This window comes from Girardinichthys multiradiatus, chromosome 12 (genome assembly GCF_021462225.1).
Source record: "Girardinichthys multiradiatus isolate DD_20200921_A chromosome 12, DD_fGirMul_XY1, whole genome shotgun sequence".
Lineage (NCBI taxonomy): Eukaryota > Metazoa > Chordata > Actinopteri > Cyprinodontiformes > Goodeidae > Girardinichthys > Girardinichthys multiradiatus.
In genome coordinates, this window is record NC_061805.1 from 9911639 (window position 1) to 9924574 (window position 12936).

Genomic DNA, 12936 nt, shown 5'->3' on the forward strand with positions numbered 1-12936 from the left:
GGCACCGCCTTCAGGATACAATGTTTGAACCATTGGATGCACATGGTCCTCAAGAATGCTTCGGTAGTCCTTGGCAGTGACGCGCCCATCTAGCACAAGTATTGGGCCAAGGGAATGCCATGATATGGCAGCCCAAACCATCACTGATCCACCCCCATGCTTCACTCTGGGCATGCAACAGTCTGGGTGGTACGCTTCTTTGGGGCTTCTCCACACCGTAACTCTCCCGGATGTGGGGAAAACAGTAAAGGTGGACTCATGAGAGAACGACACATGTTTCACATTGTCCACAGCCCAAGATTTGCTCTCCTTACACCATTGAAACCGACGTTTGGCATTGGCATGATTGACCAAAGGTTTGGCTATAGCAGCCCAGCCGTGTATATTGACCCGGTGGAGCTCCCGACGGACAATTCTGGTGGAAACAGGAGAGTTGAGGTGCACATTTAATTCTGCCGTGATTTGGGCAGCCGTGGTTTTATGTTTTTTGGATACAATCCGGGTTAGCACCCGATCATTCCTTTCAGACAGCTTCCTCTTGCATCCACAATTAATCCTGTTGGATGTGGTTCATCCTTCTTGGGGGTATGCTGACATTACCCTGGATACTGTGGCTCTTGATACATCACAAAGACTTGCTGTCTTGGTCACAGATACGCCAGAAAGATGTGCACCAACAATTTGTCCTCTTTTGAACTCTGGTATGTCACCCATAATGTGTGCATTTCAATATTTTGAGCAAAACTGCTCTTACCCTGCTAATTGAACATTCACACTCTGCTCTTACTGGTGCAATGTGCAATCAATGAAGACTGGCTACCAGGCTGGTCCAATTTAGCCATGAAACCTCCCACACTAAAATGACAGGTGTTTCAGTTTCATTGTCCAACCCCTGTAGGGTGCCATGAGTTCTGACTTATTTAAGACTGACTTTGGTCAGCTTCTGTCAGGGTCTTTGAAACAAAAACAATTCTTGGTGTCATTAATAAACACCATTTGCTATGTGAAATGCATGGTAACATGTTCTTCAACAGCAGTGGAATGTGGGGAGCATCAGAATAAACAGAGCTGTCTGACATTACACATTGTCGAAGCCGTCTCCGCTTCCGTTGATTTGGGCACAGGTTTCAAAAGAGTGAAATAAACACAAAGTACAATCAGCTTATGTTTGCCTCTGCGCAGAGTGAGAGAAAGATGCTCCAGCCAAAACCTGCAAGCAACAACTCTGCCCTCTCTCTGGTTCCAGCTCGTTTTATTCAGTCTGCAAGGTGTGTTCAACATATACAGGTCCTTCTCAAAATATTAGCATATTGAGATAAAGTTCATTATTTTCCATAATGTCATGATGAAAATTTAACATTCATATATTTTAGATTAATTGCACACTAACTGAAATATTTCAGGTCTTTTATTGTCTTAATACGGATGATTTTGGCATACAGCTCATGAAAACCCAAAATTCCTATCTCACAAAATTAGCATATTTCATCCGACCAATAAAAGAAAAGTGTTTTTAATACAAAAAACGTCAACCTTCAAATAATCATGTACAGTTATGCACTCAATACTTGGTCGGGAATCCTTTGGCAGAAATTACTGCTTCAATGCGGCGTGGCATGGAGGCAATCAGCCTGTGGCACTGCTGAGGTCTTATGGAGGCCCAGGATGCTTCGATAGCGGCCTTTAGCTCATCCAGAGTGTTGGGTCTTGAGTCTCTCAACGTTCTCTTCACAATATCCCACAGATTCTCTATGGGGTTCAGGTCAGGAGAGTTGGCAGGCCAATTGAGCACAGTGATACCATGGTCAGTAAACCATTTACCAGTGGTTTTGGCACTGTGAGCAGGTGCCAGGTCGTGCTGAAAAATGAAATCTTCATCTCCATAAAGCTTTTCAGCAGATGGAAGCATGAAGTGCTCCAAAATCTCCTGATAGCTAGCTGCATTGACCCTGCCCTTGATAAAACACAGTGGACCAACACCAGCAGCTGACACGGCACCCCGGACCATCACTGACTGTGGGTACTTGACACTGGACTTCTGGCATTTTGGCATTTCCTTCTCCCCAGTCTTCCTCCAGACTCTGTCACCTTGATTTCTGAATGACATGCAGAATTTGCTTTCATCCAAAAAAAGTACTTTGGACCACTGAGCAACAGTCCAGTGCTGCTTCTCTGTAGCCCAGGTCTGGGGAATGCGGCACCTGTAGCCCATTTCCTGCACACGCCTGTGCACGGTGGCTCTCTGAGTCCTCATCCTGGTTATGGTCAATTTGCAACAGTGGCATCGTTATCTTTGGATCCCTCTGCTCAATTGCAGAGGTGATGAGGCGCACCATCAGAGAACGAATGCATGGCACACAACAACATCCACAGGTCACCATTATAGCTACAAATACTGCAATAGAAATTATCAAAGACATTATCAAACCCTTCCAGTGTCCAAATATGCCTGTCATCCACTCCTCTAGGGGATTATCAATTCCAGAATGTTCATGCATGGTGGCGGAGAGGGTCTTAAGTCCCTCTAAAGCCTTTGACACTGAACCATCCGGTGCAGTGTTATTAGGAATAAAAGTACAACACATATCTCCAAACATGGCACACACGCCCCCTTTCTCAGCTAACAACATATCCAATGCCATCCTATTTTGAACCGCCCTGAGGGAAGTTGGGGCCAATTGTTCAGATAAACCTTCTACAGCGTCTCGAGTTAGATTGGCCAGAAGCAAAACATTATAATGAATATAATTAATGCGGTCTACGTTTTTGTTGGGCGTTACTGGGAACAAGGCAGCTATAATAGGGATGTTTTCAAATCCACTCATTTGGGACTCCTCGTGGAACTCCAATTGCATCTATATAGGTGGGGGAACCCTGACTCAGGTCAAAAGTGGTTGAAGCACTTCTTTTCATAATATGTCTTCTCCTCCTACGAGTGAGTGCCAGTGCCTAATTTTGTTGATATGTCACAGAAGTAATATTAGGACCAATTAAAATCAACAGGGCCTGCAATCTGACCATTGCACATACTCCCATGGCATTATTTGGTATATTAGTGAGAAGTCTATATCCTCCGCAATAGTAATATAATCCTGATTGTGCCCAAAGTCCTATCACTTTTCCAGATGTTGTGGTATTACACCAGTCCGAGGGAATTTGTCCTACATTCACCTGTGGGGCATTTGAGGTGAAATTGAAACAAAAATATTAGGGATGCTCCGGTCAGGCTTTTTGCTGCCGATTCCAATACCGATCACCCATGAGTTCCGATCATTGCCAATCACCGATCACATGGATTGACAGTACATTTTTTAATTTAGCTATAAGGGCTACTGGCTACATGATGTGGAAAAAAGGAACCATAGAATCACTTTAATTTAGATAAAAAACGTGTTTTTACTTACTTTTTCAAAATAAAAAATAAAAAAAACTTGTAGGCACAATGCAGCAAATATTTAGCGAAATGGACAACTGAAAACCTGCTATCAGTAATGCAATCTTTAACAGAGTTAAGTCATTAAGCCTCTAGGCGAATAATGCAGTAAAAATAAATCTCACATTGCCTAAATCAAATTATGTCAAGTAAAAAAGGAATTGTTCAAAGGCAAGTGCAGGTTGTATTCAAATAACTGTCATAAGTGCATGAGCAAACTGTTGTGGATTGTCAGAAAAAAACTACATGTTTACCTTTCTTATAATTTACTAAACAAATCAATACTATGGGTCTGTTGCTTCATATATAAATAAAATAGCCCATTTGCTACTCAAACAACATTAACATGGTCTTGAAACAGAAAAACAGCACAAGTGAAATTAAAGTGCATTTGCTTTGAACAGGCAAAATATTGACCAGCATTTTCACATGCTAAATGCCTATTACTTATTGGTAAGCATTGTGGGAAGGTTCTTTTTAATAAAGAGAAGCATCTCAGCTTTTTCAGTCATGAGTCTATTCCTGTGTTCGTCCACAATGTTGGATGCAGCACTGAATAAGCGCTCACTCTCCACACTTGTGCATGGTGCAGACAGGTAAGCTCTTGCTACTTTAGCAAGGTCTGGAAAATGTTCCTTATTAGTTTTCCAGTATTCCAATGATGATGCACTCCGAGAGATGGGTGGCTCTGAGAGGTAGATTATAATCTCTGATGGCGTTGGACTGTCGGTGTGAGCCTGCTGCGAGGTTTCTTCTGCCAGGATCTCACTGAATATGGAAGACAAAGATCCTTTCTCTGCTGGCTCCCCTGTGCTGTTAGCTTCAGGTTCTTGGTTTGGATCCCTCTGAGCGGCTTCTGTCATCAGACCAAGAAGCAGTCTGTGTGTTTTGGTCTTAAGTCCTTCACAATAAAATCTGTCTTTGTACCTTTAGGGGAGGGGGTCACATTAATTTTCAGGCCAGTTGAGAATAAAAAATGTAACTATGTTGCTTTTATAATTTATATAATGCGTTTTTTAATCCATCATTATTTTGATGATGATTAGCTCACCTTGGGTCTATGACTGTTGCCAAACTGTAGAGGGGCTCTTCTTCAATGTCAGCAAATCTTTTGGTGACAACTTCCAGCAACGTGTCCTTAGTTGTCTTCACACCATGATCTGCTGCAGTCTCTTTGGTCAGAATACGCTTTAAAACCATCACAGAGGGTATGACATCAGCAGCAGATGCGGTTGATGAGCATACAGGTCCTTCTCAAAATATTAGCATATTGTGTTAAAGTTCATTATTTTCCATAATGTCATGATGAAAATTTAACATTCATATATTTTAGATTCATTGCACACTAACTGAAATATTTCAGGTCTTTTATTGTCTTAATACGGATGATTTTGGCATACAGCTCATGAAAACCCAAAATTCCTATCTCACAAAATTAGCATATCATTAAAAGGGTCTCTAAACGAGCTATGGACCTAATCATCTGAATCAACGAGTTAACTCTAAACACCGGCAAAAGATTCCTGAGGCCTTTAAAACTCACAGCCTGGATCATCACTCAAAACCCCAATCATGGGTAAGACTGCCGACCTGACTGCTGTCCAGAAGGCCACTATTGACACCCTCAAGAAGGAGGGTAAGACACAGAAAGAAATTTCTGAACGAATAGGCTGTTCCCAGAGTGCTGTATCAAGGCACCTCAGTGGGAAGTCTGTGGGAAGGAAAAAGTGTGGCGGAAAACGCTGCACAACGAGAAGAGGTGCCCGGACTCTGAGGAAGATTGTGGAGAAGGGCCGATTCCAGACCTTGGGGGACCTGCGGAAGCAGTGGACTGAGTCTGGAGTAGAAACATCCAGAGCCACCGTGCACAGGCGTGTGCAGGAAATGGGCTACAGGTGCCGCATTCCCCAGGTCAAGCCACTTTTGAACCAGAAACAGCGGGAGAAGCGCCTGACCTGGGCTACAGAGAAGCAGCACTGGACTGTTGCTCAGTGGTCCAAAGTACTTTTTTCGGATGACAGCAAATTCTGCATGTCATTCGGAAATCAAGGTGCCAGAGTCTGGAGGAAAACTGGGGAGAAGGAAATGCCAAAATGCCAGAAGTCCAGTGTCAAGTACCCACAGTCAGTGATGGTCTGGGGTGCCGTGTCAGCTGCTGGTGTTGGTCCACTGTGTTTTATCAAGGGCAGGGTCAATGCAGCTAGCTATCAGGAGATTTTGGAGCACTTCATGCTTCCATCTGCTGAATAGCTTTATGGAGATGAAGATTTTATTTTTCAGCACGACCTGGCACCTGCTCACAGTGCCAAAACCACTGGTAAATGGTTTACTGACCATGGTATCACTGTGCTCAATTGGCCTGCCAACTCTACTGACCTGAACCCCATAGAGAATCTGTGGGATTTTGTGAAGAGAACGTTGAGAGACTCAAGACCCAACACTCTGGATGAGTTAAAGGCCGCTATCGATGCATCCTGGGCCTCCATAAGACCTCAGCAGTGCCACAGGCTGATTGCCTCCATGCCACGCCGCATGGAAGCAGTAATTTCTGCCAAAGGATTCCCGACCAAGTATTGAGTGTATAACTGTACATGATTATTTGAAGGTTGACGTTTTTTGTATTAAAAACACTTTTCTTTTATTGGTCGGATGAAATATGCTAATTTTGTGAGATAGGAATTTTGGGTTTTCATGAGCTGTATGCCAAAATCATCCGTATTAAGACAATAAAAGACCTGAAATATTTCAGTTAGTGTGCAATGAATCTAAAATATATGAATGTTAAATTTTCATCATGACATTATGGAAAATAATGAACTTTATCACAATATGCTAATATTTTGAGAAGGACCTGTATTTCCTTAGACAGCTCTTTAAAAGGTTCCAGCAGTGTTGTCATGTTTTCAATCAATTCCCACTGAGAAGATGTAAAGGTTGCAGGTAGCTCAAAGTCAGCAGCGTAAACGCCCAATACTCGTTTTTGCTCAAGGAGGCTGTGGAGCATATAATAAGCGCTATTCCACCTAGTGCTGACATCTTGTTGCAGTCTTTTGGTGGGCTGGCCGAGTTGTTTCTGTACACTCTGAAGTCTTGCATACGCTAATGGGGAGTGCCTTAAGTGCCCCACAATGCGTCTCCCTTTGGCAATAATGTCACTTACACTGCACTGTGACAGCACTGCCTCATGGATGGCCAGCTGCAGGGTGTGTGCCATACACCCCAAACTTGGTAAACCAGCATCTGTCATAGCTTTCACCATGTTTCTGGCATTATCTCTCAGTATCACGTGTATCTTGTCTTTTGGAATATGCCATGTTTGAAACATTTTCTCAAATGTGGTGGCTAAAGCTATGGCAGTATGGGAACCAGAAAACTCCTGGGCATGCAGAACAGCTTTATGAAGTTGAAAATCCGAATCTATCCAGTGAGCTGTTAAACTTAGCATCGACACAGGACTGACGTCCGAGCTCCATATATCACTCGTGAAACTTAAAGAGGATGAGACGCCTTCTTTAAGGAGATGTTGGACGTGAGAGTACACTGTCTGGTGGAGCTTGGGCAGGGCCACATCTGTGAAGTACTTACGTCCCGGTAGCACGTAGCGGGGCTCCAAGTGTGAGAGCAGTCGGCGGAACCCAGCGTCTTCCACCACGGAGAAAGGCTGGTCATCTAGCCCGATGAATTCAATTAATTCAATTTTTCGAGTTATTTCCTTAGCCTTCTGACTGCCACGCTCATACGAGTGAGTGTTGGCAATGGTGGGCTGCGTTAACTGCCGTCTGACTGCTCCGGTTGTCTTCTTTTCATTCTCTGCAGTGAGCCTCAAAAACTCACCATACTCCGCCAAGTGCTTGTTCTTTAAATGTTGTATTAAATTTGTTGTGTTGAAGCATTTTGACGTGCTTCCCCCTCGAGGTATTTTACCATTGCATGTGTTGCAGGACGCAAACTTTACATCACTCTCACAGATTGTATAAAAGCTCCATACAGCCGACATGTTTGTTCAGGATTTGCCGCCGTGCACTTGTGCAGTTTGAAGGACATTGGGAGCTACACTAAACTGCAAAGTATGAGGTACATGTGATCGGGTCCTGTAATCGGCAATGAAAGACACTGATCGGCACACGTCGATTACATTCTTTTTAACGGAAATCGGCAGATAATGATCGGTGGCCGATCGATCGGAACACCACTAAAAAATATGTCACATTCAGCCTCTGGGGAGTGAATGGTCCTGTCTTGGTATTGTTTGGGATGGGTGGAAAGATGCTAGCTAGCGTGGTACAGTTGGCTGGGGTGGCTTCTTTAGTTAGCTTCTTTTATGCTTCACTCCCTAAGGACCTTGCACATTCCAGTTACACACATAGATAGTTTATATTCTACAACATCCGCCATACATCAGTTTGTAGATCTGGGAGGCAGAGCTGTGATGTGGCTATCAACAAAATGCTAATATTTAAATAGATAGTGTTAACTTTAGCCATGTTTTATATTTTGCTGTTGTTGATATAGGGGTTTTACCGACTTCTTTATGAAATTCCTCATAAACACCATAGTGTCTTTAAAAAGCCTTACCATGTTTGTAGTGCTACCTGAATTTGTAGCCACAACTCTGGACCACAGCTTGCTTAAGGATTTTTTGACATCCTTTGGATTTGTTTTGTTATTTTACCACCTCAGAAAATACTTCCACAAAATACTTGTGTTAACCCTTTTGACTAAAGAAGGTAGCCCAGACTTTTCTCTAGATGCACTCTTCATGTAACTGGAGCTTCAAACTTAACTAAGTACTAGGTCATTGTTGTGATTGTCAGCCATTATTGTGTAGCTCAGGGGTCCCTATCTTAAATAAGTAAGTAAGTACACCTTATTTCTATAGTGCTTTTCACCGATATAGAGTCACAAAGTGCTTCACAGTAATAAAAAACATGCAATATTGTGATAGCAGGAGGTCCACCACAGCTCCCATGCACTCTTTGATCATTTTCACCAGTCAGTGAAAGGTGTTTTGTGTTTTCCTTAAGTCCACTGTACTCGCAGTAAACACTCGTATGCTCGCTGTAAGAAACTGTTATCAGCCGTGTAGCTCACTCAAATTGTCCCCTCAGTTCCTCAGTTTATTTATTCTCATTGTCCTACAGTCTGACCCAGGTGGATAGCTTTAGTTGAAGTTCCTATGTTTGGTTTAATATTGTCTCTTTAGATTTCCAACTGATTAAGAACATAAGGCAGGCTGGCTTTACACGGCAGAAGTTAAAAGGAAAGGGTATGCTTCTGGCAATTCATCTTTAAATGTGTGATTTTCAGTCCACTTTGCGTATTTTCGACTAAGCCATCTTCTTTTACTCACTCATCTGTGCACCACCAAGTCATTGTACTGTCAGCGAGCATGAGCTCCCATGCTAGTAACTTAACAGCTATTAACAATAATGTTAAGAGCACCACAGCACACTACACTGGCAGCTGGAGGTGGGCCTTCAGCAGTCATAGCTCCTGCCGTCAGTGGGTCAGTGGAAACACAACTGGAATGAGTGGAGCGGAGCCAGGCCGCCTAAAATGAGCCAGTGGAAAAGGGGCTTTAGCAACCCACGTTCAAGGACTCCGTATAGCCTCTTCTTTGTCGTTTTCTGGCAGTTGGCATACAACGATGTGGTGCATTACCGCCACCGGCTGACTTGGAGTGTGGACCATAATGTGGCTGACCCACTTAGCTGCACTTCGTGCTGTTCATAAATCAGATGCGGCAGCCGGCAGGAATAAAATGTCTATATCTGCATAGTAAATGAGGAAGTGTTTTGCGGTCCGGACAAAATGTTCTCTGGGACCGGAGTCTGGGGTTTGGGGATGCCTGGTTTTACGTAAACCGCTTAAAGGGAGGGGAGGAGTATCTGAGTGTCTGCACCACTGCTATGCAAAACTGTGTGACAAATTGTGAGGACTCATTTTACACTGTGTGCAAACGTATTAGGTAAGCTGTCTTACCTTAAATGCTTTTTTGCTTAAGAATATCAGAAGATGCATATTTGTGTAATGGGTGGGGAGGGGGGCTAATGAGATCAACACACTATCAAGGTGTGTATAATTTTAGGCTAAATGTTTTTCACCACATTTCAACTTTTTGTTTTAAAGCATTTTTTTCTATATATTCTGTAATGGATTATTGAAGTTTTCTCCAAAAGGCATTTGTCTTGTCCATTCAAATTTACAAATTTCCATCAAGCTCAAAGAATAATTTTTGAATAAGAAATTTATTTCTTTGTGAGCAACCTCCCAGTCCATCAATGTTTGTAATCTGCTTCACTGTGGACACAGACGTTGTTCCAGCAGTATCTGCTGAACAGTTTCTTGCATTTCTGAATGTCTTATTGGTGTTTCTTTCATTTGAGGATGACTGTTCTTCACACGATTAACTGAAACCTGCAAAAAAAACACTCAATGAGCCAAATTTAAAGGAGTCGTATAGCGGCCGCACTATGCAAAGATTGTCCGATGAAATGAGACACAGAAGAGCTTTTAAAGCCATTTAAACAAACATATTTGTACAAGTGAGATAGTCCTTTGGAAATAAATGTTGATACATAAAGATAAACCTACTTATGTTTAAGTCAAATGCTGTTAGAACATAGTGGCCAGTCTCTGAAACCCTTTTAACCCAGTGTGGAAACAGAAAATGTTCTCTTGCAGAAATGCCTGTTGGGATAACATATCTGTTGCTATAGAGAAAGAAATAGTGTCCTGAGAACAATCATTGACGAGTGAGTGATGTAGTCACAATACCACTGCAAACATTGTAATTTTCAATTCAGATCTATTTATATAGCGCCAATTCACAACACATGTTGTGTCAAGACACTTTACAAAGTCAATTCATTCGATTCATCCAGATTTTAAGTCAGTAACATACATTCCAATTAATCCTAACTATCAAACAGTGGAGTCAAATTCAGTTTATTATTCAAATTGGGGGCTGCATGGTGGCGCAGTTGGTAGTACTGTTGACTTGCAGCAAGGGTTCGATTCCCGGCCGGGGGTCTTTCTGCATGGAGTTTGCATGTTTTCCCCGTGCATGCGCGGGTTCTCACCGGGTACTCCAGCGTCCTCCCACAGTCTAAAGACATGCCTGTTAGGTTAATTGGTCACTCTAAATTGCCCTTAGGTGTATGAATGAGTGTGTGCATGGTTGTATGTGTGTTGCCCTGCGATGGACTGGCGATCTGTCCTGGGTGTACCCTGCCTCTCGCCCATAGACTGCTGGATATAGGCACCAGCTCCCCCGCGACCCACTATGGAATAAGCGGTAGAAAATGACTGACTGACTGACTATTCAAATTGGTAAAAAGTTTTTCTATCTGAGTATCTATATGAGTTTGTCCCGTCATGCTGCGGGGTCAGGGGTCCAGTTGTGGGTGCAGTGCTTGGTGGGGTCTTCCCTGTTGCGCCGGTGGGCAGGAGTTGTGTTGCGCGAGTCCCTTGCCTTGCCGTTGCGGCACACTGTGTGGTGGGGGACCGGGATGCGGCAGGGGTGCTTAGGTGTGGAGCTTGCGCTGGCTTGGTGTAGCTTCATCGACCTCTCGGCTATGGAGTTCACCCGTGGGGGAGGGGATTCATGGCATTTGGGTTCGGGGGCATGTATTCGATATTGGTGTCGGGTGGCCCTGTGGGGAGGTTCATGTTGGGGTTCACTGGGGGTGGGAGGCTCATGGGGTTGGGATCGGAGCTCATTGGGGGGTCGGGACTGCTCTGTCCTGGGGCGGCTCTGGTTGGCGGGCTGGTTTGGGCCATGTGCACCCCTCATTTGTACATAGCCTCCTCTCCAGAGGTGGATGGGGGTTGTTGGGGACTGGGTTCGGGGCGGGGACCGGGCTGGGGCCGCCCGGGTCTGGGCGGTACTGGCGCTGTCTGCCTATCTCTGCCCCAGGAGGGAAGGGGACCACCTCCTGGGTCCGAGGGCTGGTTGCCCCTATGGGGTACCGGCGCCTGGACCTGGGAGTATAGAGTATGCATGGGGAGTGTGAATGAGTGTATGATGTCCATTATTGTTTGTCTTTACGTTGGGTGCAAGTGATTTTATGTGTATGCATGAGGGTGGGCGTGGGTGTTTTTTTTTTTTTGTGACAGGTTGGGTCTTGGACTGCTCCCTCTCCTGGATCAGCTTAGGCCCCCCCATCTTATGGGGGTTCTATTTCCTCCATGCCACACTACCTGCTGGTGGTTGGAGTCTCTTCCCGCTGGTGTACTTGGGGGGTGGTGTGTCCCGGGGTCTTGGGTCTCTGGGTCCATGGCTGGATCTGCTCGGGCGTGGATGGCTGCTGGCGAGGCCTGTGGGCTCGTCACTGCGGCTCCCTAGGGCTTCTGCGTTGTCGCTGCTGGGTGGCTCCCCTGGGACTCTCCACTGCTCTTCTCTGGGGGGGTTGCGGTAGTCCCGGCGGTGGTTCTCCTGGGGTTCCTGTGCTTTGGGGGTCTTTGGATGTCTGTGGCTCGGATCTCCTCAGTGTCCGCCTGGGGACCACGGGGCAGGTCGGTGGGTCCTCAAACTCCCTATTGCATATTATTGCATATTTTTGTGGAGAAACCTTGTATACAAAGCGCGTCCACACTCATACTCACAGGTGTTATGCTTCAGGTGTTGACAGATACACAGATGTTTTATATTGGGCTGCACCTCTCACTAAGTACATTTTACATTCATAAACACCGTGTGCTATTTTGTTAAAAAAAAAAAAAAAAAAAAAACTAGCCGCAGGTGTATAAGCAAGCAGGGTGTAATCTTTTATTTTCTTCATCCTTCTTTCTCTCCTCCACTCTTTCCTTCTTTTCTCCCCTTTTTCCCTTTTGCCCCATCTCTCTCTTTTTCAAGCTTCTGTTTTCCTTTTCATTTCAGTCTCCGTGTCCGTAACAATTGAAATATTCCCAAAGAAGTTTATAATAAAGTTTATTTTATAAATATCAAACAGAGCTTTAAAGCATTAGCTGTGATGCTCTGCCTGTGAAAGTAAATCTGTTGGGCAATTTCTTGGCACTCAGACAACAATTCTGAGCGATACTCTGCCGGACAAGATACGGTAAAAAAAACAAAAAACAAATTGGTAAAACGTTTTTCTATCTAAGGAAACCCAGCGGATTGCATCGAGTCAATGACTTACAGCATTCACTCCTCCTGGATGAGCATGTAGCAACAGTGGCTTGCATTGACTTTGCAGCAATACCTCACACTGAGCATGCATGTAGCAACAGTGGAGAGGAAAACTCCCTTTTAACAGGAAGAAACCTCCAGCAGAACCAGGCTCAGTGTGAGCGGCCATCTGCCTCAATCGACTGGCGGTTTGAGAGAACAGAGCAGACCCAGGCTAATCTGGCTAATTTAAAAAATATGTTTTATTAACCTCAAGGGGAAATTAATTGTTTTTGTAGCTCATATTATGCAGGTTTCTTCAAAGATCCATTATAGATACACTCACCGACCACTTTATTAGGTACACATTGCTAGTCTTGGGTTGGACCCC